A 21,333-nucleotide genomic window follows, 5' to 3' on the forward strand; every position below is an offset into this window, starting at 1 on the left:
CATCAGAAAGTTACTGTTCAAAAGTTTTGATAAGCCAATTAACGAGGAGCACAATGAGCGAATTAGAAAAAAATAACAGATTGCGGTGAGGCGATATGTTTTCTCACAAAAAAAGCGACCACCAGAAGGTTTTGCGAATTCTGGCAAAATTCCTGAAATAATAAAAAAGAAAATGTAGGGCTTAAGAAGGATCAAACCCTTTATATCGCAAGTAAAACGGCCACAGTGTGTTCCTTGTCCTTTTGATTACTTTTCATTACTCCCATTTCCGTGCTTTTATCAGTTGTATTAAAAAAGAGATATTGGTCATCAAAACATCTGCTCGACACAGCTGAATTTGGAACACCGCCCTCTTACGTCATGCGCCTGCAGACTTTCCCAGGTCAGTGCTCTGGAAAAAGGATGTGGAAAGAAATCATATTTCAGCCCGCAGCCCTTTGGTGAGAACGATTCATACCTTTTTTAAGTTGATCTCAAGGTTTTTCCCACGAATAGAACTGGGAAATCTTGCAGACCTGCTATTGTGTTACAAAACACTTCTTGAAGACATGTCTACTGACTGCCAGAAAATAAAAGTTTGTACTCAAGTCTAACGCCCTTGTTTCTGCGCTTTCTTTTGCTGATCCCTGTCAGAAGGTAACGCCTCAACCTGAGGTCATCGCCTTTCCCTTTATGTTGCACTGTACTTTGGAAATCCTTTGCCACAACAGCATTAGCCTGACTCTTTACAAGAACATGCAAACAGTCCCTGCCAGCTCTTCCTAGATTCGACATTTATTTTATGGGAATTCGTGCAAAGTGAGAAGAGTGGTAAACAGAGAAGAGAAGGACCAGTCTTGTAGGGAAAAAAATACTACATATAGCGTTCTGTTAATGCACCAATTGTTAGTCTCAGGGGAATAAATTTGGGGTGGCGACTGTGGCTGATTGTTAATCTGTGAAGGCGAGAAATTGGAGAGCCTGAATCCCAGGCACCTTAAATTCCCTTAATTCTTAATCATTTTAGAAATATACACTTTTAAGGAAGGCTAACTCCTTGGGAGATTGTGTAGGGAAACATGAGAGAATCAGTGGAGTGTTGATTGGTTTGAGCTGTTACAACAGGAAGTGAGGTTAGTGCAGATAGCATGGTACCAGTAGCCGGGGCTGGAATGGTACTGTTAATGCAGGTAGACTTTTTGGATGAGGAAAATAAATGTGGCAAGGCTCATGTTAGTCATGCCATTTCTCAGGCACCTTTAGTGTCGCTGTTGCATGATAAATGTATCTGATCCAGGCTGAGGGACTCACCAGCTGTCTCCCTACCTTTGGAACACATGCACTTACAACGTTAGTGTCCTTTGGTGTGTGTATTTATTTGCCAAATCCTTTCACATAGCCCCAGAGGATCAGTCTCACACTTTTCTGAATGAGATGGTGGATCCACCTTCATTTGGAGGAGCAGTGTGTACCTGCGTAGATGGATGCAATTCCTGACTGCTTATAACCTGACAATGGGCCCCCATCCAAGGAAAGAAGAGGATGCTGTAACACAGATAGGCCATGCTGTCTGGATCATACAATGGCAGGCTTGTTCTCCCGTTTTGCAGAGATCAGATTCTCCAGGAATTACCCAACTTTGTGGGAGACCGAAGCGAGAATCAATGGCCTGAACCACCTTAGTCCTTTGCACAAAGTCCCCCTGGGGGACGGTGAATTGTAGATCACCCAGGAAATGTACAATTTAAGGCAAAGATTAGGTTGGAACCGGCGAAGATTGAAAACTTCCTGCTTTGTGCTGAAAAGTTGCCATCTGCATGGTGAAGGACTGAGGAGAATTGTCTCCTGCTTTGCCTTGAATTCTGGGAATTTGGAGTTTCCCTGGGGACTAGGAGAATTAGCCTCTTTTTAACCTACAAGGTTCTGGGATCTGACCAGAAGAAGCATGCCTGTTGCTTGGACCTTCTGTCAGTGAGGCTGAGGAAGAGTAGAAGATGCTGACAGAGACAGCTGCATCTGCCGGGAGGAAAAACAGCGACACCTGTGGCTTCTGGAAGGTTGGCTGTTGTGTTGAAAGCAAGCGGCGAAGACGTTACAGTCTGGAAATCTGGACATTTAGTCATCAGCTCCTTTTAAAAGGGCATTTGTGGCTACAAGTGAGTAAAACACTGTTTTGAAAGGCAGCACTTCTTCAGAACTGGTCTCTTTGGAAAACATTTCCAAAGGTTTCTTTCTTGGCTGCGGTGACTGTAGCAGGCATTTTTGAGACTCTTATCCAAAGGACTGGTGACTTTAAACCACCCAATACCTACACTAGATGAATGTAATATTTCTTTTTAGTTAGTAAATTGGTTTACTTTTTTCTAAATTGGTTTCGGATTAGCATCCTATTCATTTAGTAAATGTGGTTTTCCTGTTATTGCATTACATAAAACTTTCAGTGACGAAGACCTATCTGATTGTACCAAGCTAACAACAGTATGTCATGGATCGATCAAAAATATTGCATTCACATTTATGGTCTAGGTAGCTTTGTCTATGTAGAAGCTCAACCACAGCTAAACTCTCTCCTTTGGTCCACTCTACACAAAAGCAGCAGGCGCTTGTAGGTCTTGGTTTGAGGACTGGACATACCACATGATCCTGAAAGCTCCCTATGATGCATGGATTGAGTGGAAGGAAGATAAGCAGCAGAAGGAGAAGTGAGGAAACAAACAAGGACCTTAAAGGAAGACAAAGGAGGAGCCAACAGAGAATTAACATACAATAGAAAGTGAGGACAGACTACAAACTTTCTGACTGGAGCTGAAAGAGTATGTTATTTTCTGTGATTCCCCCCTCCTCCACGTAAGTAACACATCACCATCAGAGAGGTGGAGACCATAGTCATTATGGGAAGTGAGTCTCTAAGCTGAATATGCAAACTTTGTAACATTCCTTTGAGGTGGAAATGACAGACGAGCGCATCCAGAACAGCACCCAAGAAAGCAAAGCCTTGGGCTAGGCTCAGATCCGTGCCAGAGAGTGTCACAGAATAAGGTGGAGTGTTTCTTGTTTAAGTGCTGCGAGGTTGAATGTGTAGACTTTTTAACTGTGATCACAGAGACTGCTTTTAACACAGATGAGGAGGGTGTGCAGTGTGAAAAGCACGGTGATAGGTGTGCTAAAGGTATGGAAGCCAAGCATAATTGCTGCTTGTGAGACATTTTAGAAGTACAGCTAAAGGAGCATGGATCTGTAGCTGTTGAACACTAGCATAGGATAGTTGGTGTTACAGAGAACACGTTCTGAATAGTGCAGGCACAGGGTTTCCTTTCCACGCAGCACATCTTAGGACAGACCATCAGAAAGAGAGGCTTATTTCATGTCCAGTTTGTGGATTAGTGAACTACTGTCGTACCCCCCTGGCCGTCCTTTGCCTCAGACAGTGACCGCATTCCTAAGCAAGGTGACAACCTAGTGCCTTAGCAAGCAAAGACTGCCTGAGCAAATGAATCTGCAAAGGCAAACTTTGAAAGTGAGCGCACATAGGGCCACTTTTAAGTTTTAACATGAGAAATATGTGCTAGATGGCTGACTCCAGCCCAAACCACTAAGGCCATGTTTAGAAGTGGGGGAATTTCCCCAAAGAGCGATAACTCAGGTGGAATTCCACCACCCACAATTGCAAGTGTCTCCAGTCCCGGAATAACCAGGCCTGGGACCCTGGATTTCACTTTACTGCTGCAGGGGCAACAGGCACTACGAAGACCCAACCGGACCCCTGCAGCAGCACAGTGGGAGCAGGCAGTGCCTTATAGGAACAGGCAGATACCTGATCTAAAACCTGGAATATCCACCCCATCCTCATTCCCCCCTGACCCCCACAGTCCTTCTGCTGAGTCTTTGCACCTCCTTAGAGCAGGTCGAAAATGTCAGTGGTTATCTCCCAGGAATGTAGAAAGATGCATGGTGAAGAATCTATTCCCAGATTGGCATCGTCCTGCAGCACACATGCATGAAGGAACTAGCCTAATGCATAGTTTTTGTGCCGTTAGAGGCCCTTTCCTGCATAAACGTATGCAGACCAGAATGCAGACACCTTTGTGCTAGGACGCAAGGGCGCGTGCATTGGTGAATGTCTTCACAACGTTCGCCAGTGCAGGGAGAGATCTGAACTGTCCCATTTCTTCTGCCCTCTTCGGTTCATGCAGCACAGCAACTGTGCTTGCTGCCTTGTGCGGCAATGCATGAACTCTTAGTAAATCTAGGTCCAGGTATTTTGTAGTTGGTGCACTTATTCACAATTCTGGGGAAAACTCATATTAACTGAAATTTGTGTTGAGAGTCTGGCTGGAATACGAGATTCTGACCCTCTGATAGCCCTCCCTAAATTCTGGCCAACTTGTAATGAGGGCCTTAATGATCACTTACTGTTGACTGATAGCCACTCCAGGGTCATAAATGGCCCTGGGCACAATTAAAGAGCTGTGTGTGTTATTTGTGTGTCTATGTGTTTTAATACGCATTAAATATTCCTCTGTTTGTGCATTCACATCCTTATCCCGTGTCTTCATACTAAGAGGCGATTAAGATTGTGGGGCATCATACTTTCAATAATAAGAACATAGACTGGATAATTCTGCTCAGTATTTAATGGCTATTTACAATATAGCGTTGATCCATTTTCTAGCTGAGAGGAAAGAAGCAAGTGCTGATAATACATTGTACCACTCATCCACATCTACACCCTCACCTACCCACAAACATGCAGCCATTGGATAAACATCAATCAACTAACAAGTCTCAACCAGATGCCACCACAAACCTGCACATGCCCAACCTCTCCATACAGAGTCCAAGGGCCAGATGTAGGTCGCCAATTACTGGTCGGTAACGGGCGATTTCGGCCGTTACCGACCAGTAATTGTTTTTTGAGATGTAGGGGGCCCCAATTTTACCAATTCTGTAAATTTACCGAATCGGTATATTTACAGAATCGGTAAAATACCGACTCGGTATATTTACAGAATTTCTAATTCCAGATGTAGGTGGCACAGTTTGCAGTGCCACAGGCCCTTAGGAATTCTTATTCAATAGGATTGGGTGGTAAAATACCGAATTCCAGTGTACATGCACATATGTGCATGTACACCTATGCCATGTGACACACAGACATACCCTTAGGGCATGTATGTGTGCCACATGGCACACAAGCCTGCAATTGGGGTGCTACGGGGTGTCAAAGTGACACCCCGTTCCCCCTGCCAGGATTCGGTATTTGCCGATTCTGAAAATACTGAATCGGTATTTCCCATTGATTCCTATGGGCTTCAAGGCCCATAGGAATCAATAGGAAATACCGATTCGGTATTTACCGAATCGGTAAATATCGAATCTTACAGATTCTGTAATTCTAAAATAAGAATTACCTACATCTGCCCCCTTCCTATTTACCTACTCTTAAATACCGAATCGGTATGATTCGGTATTTAAGAGTCGGTAAATCGGAATTACCTACACCGGGCCCCAAATCTTTAAGTGTATGTGGAGCGACTCATTCCAAGTTTGTGTAAGTGCCCTTTAGTGTTGCAAAGTGTGTGGCAATGGCATGCAAAGGGGAAGCATTACTGCTGGTCAGTTGAGCCAGTGCATTGCTCAGTAATGTTCATCCTAAGAAACGCTTGTTGGAGAAAAGACTGGAAACATTACCCTCAAATAATGCAGGCAACCACATCAGGAACAGAAAGAGTCTTCTGTACTTTCTTCCACTTTCAACTACCTGGATAAAGCACTCTGAAGATCCTGTAGCTGTTTTAAAAACTGGAAATATTTAACATACCAACTTGAAACACTTGAGAAGCAAATGTGCTCACTGTGCTGCATAATGTTTCACTCTTAAGGAAGTATGTGTACAGTTGTTACCGTTTCATAATTCTTGGCTACATTCCTCAGTGGGTTGAACGTGCCAGCCATAGCACCTTTTTTCTCCACTTTAACCACAATTATAAGATGTAGGCAAGACCTCTAGGAAAAATTTATTTTTGAACATTAGCCAAAGGAAACAGGGAAATGTCCGCCTTATATCTAAAATGTCTGCATAGCTGGAATATAAATTAGAAACTGCTGCTTGTAAGTTTGTAAGAAGGCTTCCAACATCATTGCACAATAGTATTATGACCGTATCTCAAAGCACAGTAGTAAACAACAGTGGTGCTAGGTCATTTCTCAGTTACGCCTTCAATGCTTGGATCAATTGACCACAACACTATATTATAAAAACACTTGTGGATGGATTGTTCACTTGAACTCTCTTGCTATTCACGTGGAACCTCATTACAGAAAGATTATTGTCAATTGGCTGTAATTTTCCTGACATTTAGATGAATTAAAGAGAGTTATTCCATGTTGAATGGTTCCCTTTTGTGCTTTCTCTCAGTGGGTGGGTGGCCGGTGGACCCCCCACTCAAAGGCTGAACTCAATGAGCTTGCTGGTGCCCTTCCAAAAAGAAAGTCCAGAAAACGACCAGTTAATGCTGAGATATATTATCCAATGTCTGAGGTTCTGAGAGCACCAGAAAAGACTGCTGCTTTTGCCATGCTGCAAGCCTATCTCATTGGCACCCCAGTTCATGAGGGCAATGTCAGAGTGGACAACTGTTAAAGTGGACCTCAGCCCTAGACTTCTACCAAGTAGGGTTTAGTCTAGCAGTGATACCTTTCTAGCCCACTGCCCTCACCCTCTTGCCTCCAAACCTGCCTCTCCTCATCCTGCACACTGGCTATTGCCTCCTACTTCATCAGGCAGACCCTTAGCACAGTCGTATCAAATGCTCATTACCTAAATATTAGGAGCTGATACATGATTTCACAGTGGATCATCAGTTTGGCATACTTGCATTTTTTTATGAAACTTCATGGAATCTTTTTCTCCTAATATTGGTTCTTATATTGCCGTGGCTTCAAAATGTAAAAGCAGAGTTGGAGCACATTGGGCGGGTTGTGGAGTACCACATATTGCACAGGATTGTACTTCCATTGTCTACCTCAAACCACTGGCATTGGCCATGGTCGGGATTTAGTCATTAATGTCAAACCCACTTCTCTTTTGTACTTTGTTTTAGCTCCGTATTGACTGCAGACTTCGCAAAGTTACCGGTTTTGGGTGTGCCTTAGAAAATCCTATTGCACTCTAGGTGCCTAAAGCTCCCAAACAATCATTATTGCTGATTTCAATATCTGGACTGAGCACGCATAGCACCGAAGGCTCAATCATTCTTAGTTCTATGGCCATATTCATCCTCCATCAACTGTTTACTGGCCTGATCCCCAACTAAGACCACATGCTTGGCCTCATTTTCACTTCAACCTAAAATCATCTGGTCATCTCTTTCTAGAAACAAACATTGCACTCTCCATTTCACTCTAATGAAGATGAACCTTGCATCTAAATCCATTCGAGGCCACTTCGACTAGGTATAGATCTGGTGCACAACTATGCCTCGCCTCTTTTCAACATATACATCAATCCTCACTTTTATCTTAACTAGCAGTATGGATAATTGAATACAATTCTTCAATGACTGCCTTACTTACTCAACTGATTAAGTAGCATCTCCTAAATTACTCTTTCTCAAAAGATCTCATGCATTCAAACAATGGATCTTCTCAAAACTGGCAAAAATTAAGGAGCATATTGATCATAGGGTTGCGTTGCTTTCGCGCCACGCAACGGGGTGCAAAAGCATCACAACCCTTAAGCTTGATTTATGAAGCCACACATGGTCAACTTGTGTGGCCCTGAGTGGCTTGATAAATACAGAGGAACACAACACAGTGCAAATCACAGCATTGCGTTACTCTGTCCTGGGAACACATTCCATGGTGGAGCGTGGGTGTTCCTATGCATCCACCCAGGGATTCTGAAGCATTCTCATATTTAACAATACTGGTCGAACTGGGAATGTGTCAGAATGCTACGCCTTCTCAGGGGAGGCGTAACAAGAAGAAATATTTGTATTTCTCCTTGTTACTTCCTCTTTCTATGTGTGCTACATTAATAAAATGAGGGAACTGCTTCAGGGAATTGTTGTTGTGTAGGAAGTTGTCCCTTTCTACACAGAGGCAATACTGTTAACAACACAGGCCCCCTTTCGCCATGGTGTAAGGGTGACTGCATTGGCGCTAGGCAGCACATTGTGTGCCAACGCTGGTAAAAGACAGGAATGCACCATATTATGGTAAGTACGGCACATTCCTGCACTTTCCCTGTCACACAGTGCAGCAAAGTGACTTGCTGAGCTGTGCTGCATGACTTTTTAGTAAATATGCCCCAAAATCCTTGCAAACAAGAGGAGCATGACTGGGGCGAACACTAAGCCCAGAACTCGACATTTATTAGCACCTTACTCCAAAGATAGGGTCTTCAATGCCCATAATACTATGAAAGAAATCTTCAAGCTTAACAATCGAGAGGAGTTGGCCCAACGGCTTGGGTGGTAGATCTCAAACCTGGGGGAACCAGGTTCGAGTCTCGGCAATGACACTGAACATCCTGTGGTTCTGGGCAAATCAATTAATCTCTCTGTGCCTCACAAAAATTTATGTGTCCTTGTGTAACGCAAGTGGTGCTAGTGTAAAGTGATCTGATACCTTTGGGTCAAGTTTGCGCTATGTAAAACTCAGTCAAATTTTCGTTTTTTTTTAAACAATCATTTTTGTAATATCAGCAAGGTGACTCGTGTTTCTTTATTTTTGTGAGGAGATTTATGCTGTCTTCACTTACACAAACAAAAATACTACAGCCTTCTTTTTCTTCATAGGAAAACCAGGAGCAACGTGGGATTAAAGGTTCTTTTGCCACTCTGTAGTTTACAGCTTTCACTACCTCAACCTTGGATAAAATGACTTCCAATCTATGCACAGTTCAAACTGTATCTATCTGGGGCACCTGTCTTTTTCAAGTGACTGATATTGTCACCCAGTTCTTTGTCACACTTTAAATCTCCCCCTGAAAACTAATTACATTCAACTTAATCAATAGCATGCTGTTATATTACCTGTGTGCAAAAATATTCTGTCAGTCAGAGACATTAATTACCTACTAACCAATGTCCCTACTTCCTCTTCCCTCCAAAAGTTGGTACAAGTGGTCAATTTCCATTGTGTTGCTATTTTAGAAGCCTGCTTGTTCTTGATCCTGCTTGAGCAGGTTTTCAGCCAGCACACCGCACCCAACATTGCTGTTTGCCACTTTGGACAGTATTAGGATAGCCGCCGATGATGTTGGTGTTGAGCAGCCTTTCTGACCTAACAGTCTGTTTGACACCTGTGTTTATTCCAGACTAATCCTTTGGCTCAAGGGAATGGTCTAAGCCCAAGTGTCATTGCCATGGACCTCTCTTTCCTAGTCAAGTAGACACACTCTCTTATGCTGCTCCATGTCCAGTTCCTATCTGTGTTCAGGTACATACTTGGCCAGTCTTTATGTGAGTAAATTGGAAGTGAAACATGTTGCAGCCCTTACATTCTATTGGACTCTGATTGCCAAAGATCTGTGGGTGCAAGTTGTAGATAAACCTAATAGTGGTCTGTAATGTGCACTCCTCCAGTGAGAAGCTATTTCTGTGCTACATTTAACTGTTTTGGAAGCAAGTAGTAGATGTCGTAGAAAATGCAGCAATGGCATGGGAGTTAATTGTCATTTGTGGGCTGCAGTGTGGGCCTCAAGGTGCTCTGGCTGTGTTGTACTTTAATAGCACCATACTAACCTATGGAAAGGTAAAGTGCCTTCCCCATGTAGTGACTCCTATTTTATATATTAATAAGTTACCCTAAAGTGAACCCTGTAAGTCTACAAGGCAGAGTACCTGATATGTATAAAATAGCAATTATATATGTATAAAAATTATCCCCCTCATAGTGACTGAAGGCATTACATCTATTTCACTGTGTTTGTCCATCTGAGCTGTCTATAGGACAGGCCTAGGTGTGATTAGAATATGTAATGTCTTATATTTGGGTGGAAAATGCTAGCACAGTTGTTCAAAGTTATTTCTTACTTAATGTTCAACATCTGGATTAATGCTGAAATCAGATTTTCAATAACGAACACGAAATCACAACTTTATAAACACTTAGGCTTTAGGTTGTCTAAGCCAGCATTGGCGTAACACTAATTCTGTAGTACACATCCTTAGCTGGGAGAGTTATCGGTCCTAGTAACCTGCCTCTGAGGCCAGGACAGAAAGGGAGGTGTAAACTGATGACTACTTAGCAGGGATTAGCTGTCTGTGAGCCAACAGGAATAGTTAGCACAACAAAGGACAGTCTTAGCATTACCTATTTTGACTTGTAGATGGCAGGGAGGGCTGGTTCTATTAATTACCAGCACCTTCCTATCAGGCCAACCTCCCAGTGGGGGGGGGGGGGGTGAAACAGTCTAGATGCAGCCAAATGTCAGGTAGCGCTCATCTAATTAAGGGAGTGAATAAGGAGCTGAAGAGAGTCCTATCTTGTGGAGAAGGGGGTCTGCCATAATGAAACAGGGGATAAATAATAATATTGTAGTGTGACAGTGAGAAAGCACGGCAAATGTGCAAATGGAGTTGAGGGGACTGCATAAACATATTTACGATTGGGTGGCAGAATTTCTTCATTCACTGGCTAGTGCACATAATAAATCTGATACTTCAACTCCCCCGCCTTTGTGCATACCCAGACCTATAAAGGCTCTGCATTTATTTATTTATTTATTTATTTATTTATAAAGTTTTATATAGCGCGAACTTGATCCTGAAGGATATCAGAGCGCTTTACAATTTGAAGCAAAGGTAACAAATCAGAACATTAGTCTGACATTGGGAATCTAATGGGCATTGGATCAACTAGAGCAAACATAATTTTAGGTCCCACAGCAGACAGATTCATCCGGCTGTGGTCATCAAGCAGTCTTGAGACATGCATGCAGTTTAGGTCTCCGCACAGCACATCAACATCGAGGTGCACTTCGAAAGCTCCCTACTGGATCAAGCACCATCCTGCAACAAAGGGTTACATCTATTTGTGAACACAACATTAAGACCCCTTTTTCATCACATTTATGTAGAAAATATGCCATTGTTGGAAGGAGATCTAACCAGTTACTACTGCTGGAAGAAGCTCACTTACTCAAGGGCTAAAGGACTCAGGAACTCCAGATTCCTGTTAACATCCAAGGACTGGAATTACTTTCCAAGGATCAAGTGGGTTTCCTCTTGTTTGCATGCGTCTGGGGCACAAAATACAAAAGGTTCCTTAATCCAAGAGACACATAGAATCACAGAGGACGAGACCCTGTGGGAGTGAAGGTTGGAGTGAGACCTGGCACCTGGAAGCTTGCATTGAGGAGCCAGTGAACCCAGGTATGGAGAAAAGTGCAACTTGGTAATTTTTTCCACCTCCAGATAACTGGAATTAAGTGCTGAGGCTTGTCCAGGAATGTCGCAGTCAAGGCCCCTTTCAGAGGTGGCCCTAGTGGAGCAGGAAGTACTGGGCCCAACTGTGGTGGCTGGGCGTTTTACATCTGATTCCTGGGGCCCAACCTACTATGGTTCCTGAGCAACTAGGGCAAGTACCCCTTCAGAACGTGACTCTCACTGATAGCTCAGGTCGAGCAGTCCAAGGATTCTCTGGGGGAGGTAGGCGCAAGGTGGCAAAGGATCAAGCCTCAAAATACAACCAGCAACCACAGTAAATGGATGTCAAGCTGGATGCTCCCTTTTTTGACAAAAGTAGTTTTTATATATGAACACAAAGTGGAATTCTACACACACAAACAATATACACAGACCTTTTAATGTCCGGACTCTAGTGTTGTATGGGCAGTGTCTTGGGTCCTACTTACAGGCAGCTTGGTATTGCCTGTTTACAGAAGATAACATTCAGGTTAGGCCCCACTAATGAGTTTGAGTCTTTGAGGTTCACCAGTGTGTTTCTAGTAGTCAAAGTGTTACAATGTCATAGCTCTATGAGGCAGAGCAAGCTCCCCCCATACCTTGGTGTCATGGCAATCAGCCTTACTCACTCCCGCGAGTGTTGCATTATGTAAGGCCATGGGAGCAGTAACAACCTAGTTTCTAGGTAGGATGGAGCAGATGCTGGCTAAGAGCGGTAGTCTTTTCTTTGCTGGCACGTTTGCTGGACGTCTGCTGTACCCATTCCAGGTCGGAGGCAGTCACTCGGCTTCTGATGCTTTAGTCAGAAACCAGGTTCACGAGTTAGAACGTATGGTGCTTCGTGGCCACACATTGTACTAGGGCATTGGGCTAGCCTTTTGGCAATGGTGCACTAGGTCAATGGCCCTTGCTCTTCACAGCCGCCCATGCTGGCATGTGAGGTCACTGACTTTTGGCAGCACACAGGCAGATGGCCCGATAGATGTGTCAGCAGTTATATTCTTGACGTTCATCTCTGGCATATGGGGTCATCGAATAAAGCAGTACATCGGTGGATGGCCTGATTAGTGCTGTGACAGTTACATTCACAACATCTCCCTTTGGCATATGGGGCCATTGACGTTTAGCAGCACGCGGGTGGATGGCCCAACTAATGTGGCGGTAACCACCTTCATGGCAGCCCCCTCTGGCATTAAGGGTTACCCGCTTTAGGCGGTACACCAGTGTACGGCCTGATCAGGGCAGCACATATATCTCACACCTTACATTAGAGATCCACTTGTCAAGATTCTCCACTGACATCGCTCCTTCCAGGCACTGCCCCTCACAGAGTCCTCTTGTCTCAGCAGGCAGATGCTGGTGTTCCAGGCTCCAGGGAAGGTGGTCTTGATTTTCGTGGATGATGTCCACTCACCCAGCTTGGAGACTAGTAGACCTTGATCCCTAGTCCTAGTCACGCAAGGTAGAAGCCTTACTGAACTTTTCCACGTCAAGGCACAGCCACGGCTGACTGCTTCATGGCTGAAAATTTGGGAAACTAAATCTCCACTTTTTACAATGCCATTTCCAGACACCAATATGATTTAGAGGCCCATGCTTTAATGTTTGTTGTGTTGGAGGCGGGGATACCTGCCTGTGTGCCAAACCTCTGTTCTGTGCTTCAACCACAGTGACCCCTTCACTGTAGTGAAGATTGCTGAGCCAGCACCATATTTAAACAGCCCACTATTTAAACATTTTTCGTTCAGAGAAAACGGACTCCCAAAAGCAAATGGCCCAATGTTCAAGGAGCTTTTTAACATTTGCCCTGCCTGTGTCTGCCATGCCTTGCAGGGAAAATGAGTGAATTAGGCAGGGCCGGTTTTAGTGTGGTGCTATCAGTGCCACCAGAACAGGTGTCGAGCTTGGGGGACGCTCTGTTTTGAGATGCATTTTGGCCGACAGGAGCACTCCCTTCCTGGTGCTGCGAACGACTGTTGACCGATGGAGTCTCGCCCACCCTTTAGAATGCCCGCACTGCAGCGGAATTGCTGCCGTGGTAAATGGTTTAAAAGCACAAACAGCAGATTTTCAGCCAACAATAAAATTGGCAAGGTGATTGGTGATTTATGTACCTACTTAAGGGAGATCAGTAAAAGAGAGTGATTCAAAGAGTGAGTGGATCAGTAAGTGAGTGACATTTTTACTGTATTGTTCTCTCCGTCAACTAGATTTGGTACTTGGACAGTATAATATGTTACTTACGGTATTTATTAATGGTGCTTGATTGAAAAAACTGGGAGGTTGAGTGGTGTGGCTCACTGGTTAGAGAAGGCAGACCCGGAAGCAGAAGTTGGCCCGGGACCAGGGTTTAATTCCTGACGCGGCAGAGTCATGGACCCGGGTCAGCGGACTCAATAATTCTCGCCTCGGTGCCTGCTCTAACCAGGGGTCCTACTCGGCAACTCTGGGCATTAGCTTGCCTAATCTCCAAAACAGCGCCATCAACGCTGGGGATGCCTGGCTCCACCTTGGAGATTCCCAGTAGGGACCATCCCACAGGGAAACCCAGGACGGGTTCCCCAGCGGTATACAGCGCCAGGATGCCGACAGGCAACAGTGCGCTTTACAAGTAAACATTACATTTACAAAGAACTAGGACTAATGGTATCAACAGAATTTGGATTTCCACACATTGCCTACATGTCTTCATCAAACCCAATCACACAGGCTGGAAGTTAATTCAGACTTCATTCTCCTTCAGCAATCGACTGCTACGTCTGTAGACACTCCCAGAACATTGTCAATTTTGTGGCAAGGATACGAATGTTACCTAATATTGTGCCTGCTTGTAATATAATTAAATTGGAACAAACTGGGCACCTACTGTCACGTAGCATGCACAGAAAAAGAAGTACAGGTGGGGTGGGCAAGCACGAAAAAAACTATGTACATGTATATGTAATGGCCATGACATGAAAGTGAGAAGGGGTTGCAATTTGCCACCAATGTAGCATTGCCTCTTTTGTACTTTGATATGGATGGCTGGGCGTCTGCTACAAATCTCGTCCTTGGATTCAAGGATTCAGAATTAATCTCCGCCACTTCCTTCGTATAGCTCGGCCTCCAGTGGTCTTCCCCATCTGCAAATGTTGGAGATGGTGCCTAGTGACGAAGAGGTCAAATGCAAGTTAAGTTTGTTTGCAGCACACATGATGTAGTGCACCACATCATCTGTTTATAAGCCGGTCCCTAACGTGCACGCTCCTACGTCAGCAGCCTCATTAACAGAGAAAGCTGGCTTCCTAACGCGCCGTGCCTGGGAGGGGTGGAGAGAGGTGGGAGGGGAGGAGGGAGTGGGAGGGGAAGGGCGTCAGAAGGCAAGAGTCCAAAAGTAATGACCCTGTTTTAAATGAATGCTCACCAAAGCTGCCAGCTCTAACGAGTGTCCGCTCGGAGGGATGCAACGCCTGAATGACTCTGTTAAAGCTGTGATAAACTATAGTAATCAATAGATTAGTATAGGGATGAATTCCTCACCAATCTGCAATTTTTTTGTACTCTTTTCTGAAATATGGAGCCCTTTTAGGGACAGGAGCATAACATGAAGAAGCTTGTGTTTTACGAAGACAAGACACCCCCAGTCCAGACGCCTCCATATTTCCGTACACGCATGTCATGTGACTGCCATGGCGAGACTGGGTGACCACCTCCCCTCAGGACATTATGGACACAATTTCCAGTTTTGGGGTTTTGTGTGACAGCCAAATCCATGCTGATTGTCGTAGTCTTGTTTTAGTTCCACTGAATTCATTAGACTAAAACGTCTGAGGTCAATGATGAGGAAGAGAAAAGTTCAGGCGTGAAGTCTTCGTCCATGATTGACTTGGAGAAAGGCGGTCCGGCGGTGTGGGTGGATGTGTAGGTGATTGACACCTGAGGCAACTCTACGATTGCTTATGCTCTAGCCACATCTGTTACCTTTTGAGCATGTTACACTGATGAATGTTACAGACTATATATTTATTACTAAGAAGTCTTGCCTGCTCCCTCTTCCTCATGGTTCACTCTGCCTTTAAATAAGGGATCTCTGCAGTTTCATTTGGCACAATGCTCTATTTAACAACATTACACTATACGTGAGGGATGGAAACCAAGTATCCCAGGTATACGGCATATGAGCTTGAAGGGCCATGGCAATTTGCCATGGTCGCCCCTTATCAGCACGAGGTGGCTTCTTGTTTTCTCTCAATTCTTAAAACATTTTTCAAGCATTCCTTCCTTCACTGAGTAGTAACCTAGATGTAAAAATACACAGTTACTTGACTATGTACTCATTACACGATAACATCTAATCACTAAAAGACAGGATCTCTCTACCTGTCTGTCCATCCGCCATCTTGCCAGTCCATCCATCCATCCATTAATCCATCCATCCATCCGTCCGTCCGACCGTCCATCCATCCATCCATCCATCTATCCATCCACCAATCCATCCATCCATCTATCTAAAAATCTACCCATCCATCCAAACATCCATCCGTCCGTCCCTCCATCCATCCACCAATCCATCCATCCATCCATCCAACCATCCACCAATCCATCCATCCATCTAAAAATACATCCTTCGTTCCATGCATCCATCTGTCCGTCCGTCCATCTATCCATCCACCAATCCATCCATCTAAAAATCTATCCATCCATCAAAAAATGGATCTATCTATCTATCTATCTATCTATCTATCTATCTATCTATCTATCTATCTATCTATCTATCTATCTATCTATCTATCTATCTGCAATATCAACTTGTATGTTTCTTTTATAAGATAATCAAAAATATTTGTTCTAAATAGTCATTTAACTGATGTCTATGAATGTTTTTTATTTATTTATTAATCGGTATTAAAAACACAGCTGAAATCAAATCCTTCATTATGTTGAAAGGGTGGCAAAAAGGGCAGTGACAAGCAGAAAAGCTCTATGGGGATTGATGGAACTGAAGCTTCACTAGGGTCTTCATGAAGACGACATAGGGCCTGATTCACAAAGGGTCTCTGCCACTCAGGCAGAATCTCTGCAGTGAGAATTGTTATTGTGGAGATTCCGCCCCAAGTGCGGCGACTGCCTCGTGACTAGGGGATTCCCCACAAGTGTAGAGACTCTTTCTGAATCAGATCCTGAGATCTTTCGTGCAGCGTCTGACAGAATATGTCGTTTTTGGCTCATTGTTCAATATAAGCATGTTCCTTGGTTCTCTCCAATGTATCTTAATGAAATGTGAATGGCTGTCTGATTGGCTGGTGATTGGAGCCAGCTCTGTGAGGCTTGTCCAATAGGAGGGTATGGACTAACACAGAGAATGTGTTGTTAATCAGATGTTCCAGGCAGAGCATGGGAATCATATTAAAGAATGCATTGTTAATCTGAGCTTCTCCGTCATCACAGAAGATTAGCTATCCTGTGTGTAGGCTAAATTCATTTTCCAACAAGGTCTTCATGGATATCAATGATATTGATTGTGGCATTTGCCACAATTGCTACAGTTATTGCAGTACACATTAAAATATAATAGTATCCAGATGGAACAGGAGATGTACTCCAACCAGCTGTTAATGTGTTTGCCTGTGCATCTATTTAATAATGTATTTAACTATGGGTATACTAGCATATCTTTTTGCTTGTCAGTCTGCCGGCCCATCTTTCTGCTTTGCATGAGCATAGCAGCTCCTATGTATACAGCACTCAATGCATATGTCTCAATGTCACATTCCATTGCAATCACCACTTAAATTGTAAAACCTTTTTTCTAATATTTAACAACAATATTATCATTGGTTTAACATTTTTGAAATCAAATTAGGCGCATGTCCTATTTTCCAGCAAGGAAATCAAATATTTTGATCTTTTAAAGAGGTCACATATGTTGTATCTGCCTCCTTAGCCCTGTCTTTTATGTCAGAATTCCTTAGTTTACTATTTTTCTCTGGGCATGTATGACATTGGCAGTGGGGGCAGCCCAGATGGTGCACCCTCCTACCAATCACAGTTATCCGGCTGATAGTCAGTCACATCAAGCACACAAAACATAGCAATCCAAAAACTGTATTGACCCATATTCATTCCTAACATGGGTACATTTGGATGCTTTATGTTGATCCAGTACGGCTGCATGAATTTAAGGTTGGTCTTAGAAACCATGTTTATGTTGAGTGGTCACACAATCCCTTAGTGCATTAATATTGTTAATAAAATGGCCATGTCACCCTTCATCAAAAAAGCAACCTAACCTCTTTGACTGATTTTTGTACCCATTTTGTCAGCAAAGCTCCCTTTTACCTCTAGATCACTTTGAACAAATGAGAAATCCCATGAGCTGCACAGCCCACAAGTAACAACTTGGTTTGAGCTGTCGTGTTTAGTGAGACAGCGGTTCTTCAACTCTCATTGTCTTATCAACTGCTTCACTTGTTAGGTCTGGGTTGACAGCAGCGTTGTCTGTTTGGACTGCTGTTACCAATTCTTTAAAATACCACAGTGGGCTTTGACTCCAGTCAGTGGAGTTTCACCCTCTGAACTCATGCTATAGGCTGTTTGATGTATCATTCTGCCATTTATTACGTGCCTTGAAATGCTTAAGTGACGTTTTACATGTTAAGAGTTCTATGAATCATAGTAATTCAACTGAATTTTCTCATAGGTGCTGTTATAGAAAAGGCAATGATTTTTTTATTTTTTTTATTGGAGGGCTGTTTTCAGTGTTTTAGTCGGGACTTAATTTACATAAATGCAAGTCAGGCCTACTTGCTTTGCCAATGCTTGTTTCTCTTAAGATGGCATGCTACTTTAAAAAAAAAAAGTACCTATTCCTATAATAAAACGCCTTTCTGCTTTAGAGGGTATTTTGGTAAAAACGATACTTTTAAAAAGTCAATATCTAAATAAGAGAAAACGTGTGTTATAGCGTTGAGCATCTTTATAATGTTTTCAGCAACGCATCTGAGCCTTCCAAAAGTGAATCTCTAGAGGTGTCCCTTGCTCTCACGGCAGTAACAGCATGTTTTCTCCAGTGAGAGGGACGTGAGGCGCCCCTCCTTAAGCAGGCATAGCAGAGCGCTGTCATCACTTGCACACTGACACATGCACACAAGCTGGCTTCAGACAGGCTCAGGAGCGCTGCCCATGCTCCCGGAAATCTCTCCACAAATCAGAGCCTGTCTGAGCTGTGACGTACTGACGGGCGTCTCCTTCGGCATGACGTCAGAGGCCGCGCCCACGCCCGTCGCCACGTGGGGCTCGCAGGCATACAAGCGGCGCCTTCTTCGTCTCTTGGAAGCTGCTTCCGAGCTGGAAGCCGGGGAGAGGAGCGCCAGGGCCGGCCACAGAGCATCCCTCTGTCTGACTCTCCTCTGCAGCCAGCGCACAGGGACAGCTCCCTGCAGCCAACACCGCTGTCAAATCACTTGGTGCGGCAGAAAGGAAGGAGACTTCACGTCTCGCTTTACCTGTATTGAAGGCAGCAACTTCACGGCCTGCGGGAGATTTACACTTTCAAATGCACATAGGAGTGACTTTTCTTTATAAATAGGTAAAAGTTATCATGTATGTACACTACAAAGAAATACGAGTTTATTACTAAGGCTAACACTCCAAAAATAACTAACTTTGCTCTGTACCACAATTCATTCCCGTCACACATTCAATTGACCTATGTAAAGGCATTTGAAAGGAAGCATTAAGCACATGTCCATCAGTTTGCCTCTGGGCTGGTCGACACTGCAGGGCATTGGAGGCGTTCCTTGTCTTCCTAGACCATGGCTACTTGCAAACATTTGCCCAGGGGCCACAAAGTACGGTCTGAGCTGTGACCGAAGGCCACGTTGATGCCAGCAGGGTGGCGGTAGGGGGTCTGGGATTGTGTAAGGAAGTCTAAAGATCTGTTAAATAAACGGGCAAGCATGTATTTTGCAGGTTAGTAAATGCGTGCATGTTTATTTAACATGTTTTCTGAATATTACTGTTCAGCAACTAAACAGAAGCTCCCGCTGCTGTTCACCAGGGGGACGCATCTTAATGTCAAGAGGGCCGCAAGCGGCCCTCGGGCCGTACTTTGACCCGTACCCTAGACGCTGGGAGAGAGTTCACCTGGCAACAGGCCGTCTTTTAGCTTAAGTCTCCTTCCACCACTATATGTGCAGCTAAGGCTTTTCCTTCCGACTTGTAGGACCCCCGCCCCCCACCGCCTCCTACCTCCCAGCGTTGGCAGAACCTCTCCAGCTGTTTCCGCCTCACTCATTTCAGAGCTGCAACTCGGTTACCTCCCAGGCAGGGAGGTATAGTGAAACTGTTTTTTTATTCTTAAACTGCGCGTCCTTCCAAAAAAAAAGCCCCGCCATTGGCCCGAGGAGTATCTCTCTGCTGTATATTCTATTTGAACTCCGCCACAACGGAAATATGTCCTACAGACAGCAGTAATAAAAGTGCTGCCGCTGGCACGTATGATGTCTAGGCAGATCAAAGGCTGGAGCGCTAACATCCATCCCCCACCCATCTCTTTCTAGAGGCGTTCTCCCCCTGCCATGCTTCCGCAGTGTCCCTGCAGCGGACCCGCCACCCAGCTTTCAACTTTATCCCAGGTGTCAGTAAAAGAGCCCCAGTAGCGCTCGAATGCAGCTGCTGCCTACGAGGAGCTGGTTGGATAGTAATTAATGGTCACTGGAAAAGTAGCTAGATGCTGCCGCAAAAATGAAAATCACATCTGTGCAAAGAAGTACAGTTTGACTTTCAAACCTCCATACGCGACAACGTGTCATACTGTTGAAAGAATATTACCAAACCATATATGTCACCACATAATGGATGACATTACACTTACTACAGAAAGAACTATACCAAGAAAATATATGGATAAATCTATCCTAAATACTATCTATAACTGCATATTTGTGCCACTGGTTATTAAATCAATATATATGTGTAACTGTTTCATTAGTAGACACACACACACACGCTATTTTTAAAATAGTGACGTGAATGAAATTAGTTCACGATTTGACAATATAAGTAAATCTACAAAGTTCATGAACAAAAAAAATAATTCAAGCAAATCTGTATGTAAAACCCTCAATGTTTAACTTCTTCGAAAATGAAGGATCGTGTGGTAAATGTACATACCTTGTTGAGTCTTTGATGCCAGCTGGTCGCAGAATGTTTCAGCCAGTTGTGCGAAACGTCTTGCCGCCTGGTCGTGAAAAGTTTCCAAAGAGTGAGGTATAATCAATCAGAGCAGCTTGCGCGAGGGACCCAGTAAGCACGACAAAAATATCAATTTTTTTAAAAAAACGCAACAAAATACAGAACACACTTTCTCCCTCATGCGTTCAAAAAAATGCTGGACTTTTATCTATCTGTTCTAAATGCTCCAGCATGAGCTAGGCAATTTAAATAAATAAATTCGTTACTTCTAGCTCTCTAATTGTGCATATTTATGCTGAATATCCAGTGCCGGTGCAGGAGCGCAGCTCCATTAGTGGTACAGAGGGAAAGTCGTCCGGTGATGCTTTAGCCGGCAGTTCCAAACTTGAGTAGGGGAAGTCTTCTTAAAATCAGCCAGCTGGTAATTTTTTCCAGACGTCTTTCCCCCTGGACATTTTTCTCTTTCCCCTCCTGCTCTCCTGCCTTTTCTAACTTCTTTGACTGAAGGGGGTCTCTTAAACAAGCGGGACTTTTGCTGGTGGTTGTTTTAATAAGGGAGGAGGACAGGGGGTGAGGAGGAGGGAACACTTTCCAGAAAAAAAAAATCCCTGCCCCTTAAGAGTCATACTAGAGAGCCTTGGCAGGGGCCACTCGAAAACTCCAGTGAATTAAATTAGCGTAATTGCAAACATTTGCAGAGCACTGTGGGGCCCATATGTTGCCACCACCTGACGTCCTCGTCACGAACAGCATTAACGACAAAACG

At 44.0% G+C, this 21,333-nt stretch overlaps 1 protein-coding gene across 1 annotated transcript in view; it reads right to left on the bottom strand.

The window, feature by feature from the left end:
• HAS2 (hyaluronan synthase 2) overlaps positions 1–21,068 on the bottom strand; it is a 66,612-nt gene extending 45,544 nt beyond the window's left edge. The window contains exon 1 of the mRNA XM_086966167.1: positions 20,547–21,068. The gene's annotated coding sequence lies outside the window, so the exon portion shown is untranslated. The remainder of the gene's footprint in view (positions 1–20,546) is intronic.
• Between the last annotated feature and the right edge of the window lie 265 nt (positions 21,069–21,333).

This window comes from Lissotriton vulgaris, chromosome 4_1 (genome assembly GCF_964263255.1).
Source record: "Lissotriton vulgaris chromosome 4_1, aLisVul1.2, whole genome shotgun sequence".
NCBI lineage: Eukaryota > Metazoa > Chordata > Amphibia > Caudata > Salamandridae > Lissotriton > Lissotriton vulgaris.